Source organism: Nicotiana tabacum, chromosome 6 (assembly GCF_000715075.1).
Source record: "Nicotiana tabacum cultivar K326 chromosome 6, ASM71507v2, whole genome shotgun sequence".
NCBI lineage: Eukaryota > Viridiplantae > Streptophyta > Magnoliopsida > Solanales > Solanaceae > Nicotiana > Nicotiana tabacum.
This window is the reverse complement of record NC_134085.1, coordinates 218,763,701-218,765,455: the sequence shown is the minus strand read 5'-3', so window position 1 is coordinate 218,765,455 and position 1,755 is coordinate 218,763,701.

Genomic DNA, 1,755 nt, shown 5'->3' with positions numbered 1-1,755 from the left:
CTAGGTACATAATTTCCTATTTATTATGTAAGTCGAACCTTGGGGGATGCCAAAACCCGGTATCCCCATCTAGAAAAATGGGATCTCCCGTTGATAAGCGCCTCGCGAAAGTTGAAGCCCTATTTTTGATGTCACCGTCTCTGCGTTCTGTCAATATACCCCCTCCGAAGCATACTGGACAAACCCGAGCTATTGGGCCAATTGGACAAATGGGTCATCGAACTTAGGGGGTATGATATCGAGTATCAACCTCGAACGGCCATCAAGTCCCAAATTCTGGCGGACTTCGTGGCCGGTTTCTCGCCATCCCTCGTACCTGAGGTAGAGAGGTAACTTCTATTAAAATCAGGAACATCTTCGGGGGTATGGACCCTGTTCACAGACGACGCCACAAACATAAGAGGATCCGGGCTTGGTATAGTCCTAAAGCTACCCGTTGGCAGCATAATCAGACAATCCATAAAAACCGCAAAATTAACTAATAACGAAGCCGAGTACGAGGCTATGATTGCAGGTTTAGAACTGGACAAAAGCCTAGGAGCCGAGACCGTCGAGGCAAAATACGATTCACTCCTCGTAGTAAGCCACGTGAATGGGAGCTATGAAGCTCGAAAAGACAAGACACAGCGGTACTTGGACAAATTCCAAATAGCACTGCGTCGCTTCAAAGAATGGACCTTAGTCCATGTACCCCGAGAGTAGAACAACGAGGTTGATGCCCTGGCGAATATGGGATCCTCTGCGGAAGAAGAGGACCTACTCCCCGGATCTGTTGTCCAATTGATTAAATCAGTGGTCGAGGAAGGTCACACAAAGATTAATTCTACCAGTCTTACATGGGATTGGATAAATAAGTATATTGATTATTTAAAATACGGGAAGTTGCTCGCAGATCCAAAAGAATTTAGGGCCCTGCGAACCAAAGCAGCCCGTTTCTCGCTTGATGAAAATGAGACCTTATACAGGAGGAATTTCAATGGCCCCCTAGCGGTATGTCTAGGGATAGGTGACACAGATTATATACTCTGAGAGATCCACGAGGGTACCTGTGGAAATCATTTCAGTGTCGACTCCTTGGTCCGGAAGGTGATCAGAGCGGGCTACTATTAGGACAGCATGCAAAAATACACCAGAGAGTTCGTCCGAAAATGCGACAAATGCAAGAGATTCGCTCTTATGATCCACCAACCCAGCGAGCAACTACACTCTGTTTTATCACCATGGTCATTCATGAAATGGGGAATGGACATCGTCGGCCCCTTGCCGATGGCACCAAGTAAGGCTAGATTCATTTTATTTATGACTGACTACTTCTCAAAATGGGTAGAAGCGCAGGCCTTTGAAAAAATAAGAGAAAAGGAAGTCATCAATTTCATGTGGGATCACATCATATGCCGATCCGGAATCCCATCCGAAATAACGTGCGATAACGGGAGGCAGTTCATCGGGAGCAAGGTAACACAGTTCCTTGAAGATCATAAGATCAAGAGAATCTTGTTGACGCCTTACCATCCATATGCAAATGGCCAGGCTGAATCCACAAATAAAACTATCATTCAGAACTTCAAGAAGAAACTGGAGAGTGCCAAGGGAAAATGGAGAAAAACGCTGCCCGAGGTGCTTTGGCATATCGAACAACCTCAAAATCAAGCACTGGGAAAACACCTTTATCTCTAGTATACGATGTTAAAGCTTTGATACCTGTGGAAGTCGGGGAACCGAGCGCCAGATTCTAGCACACCAATAAGGGCTCGA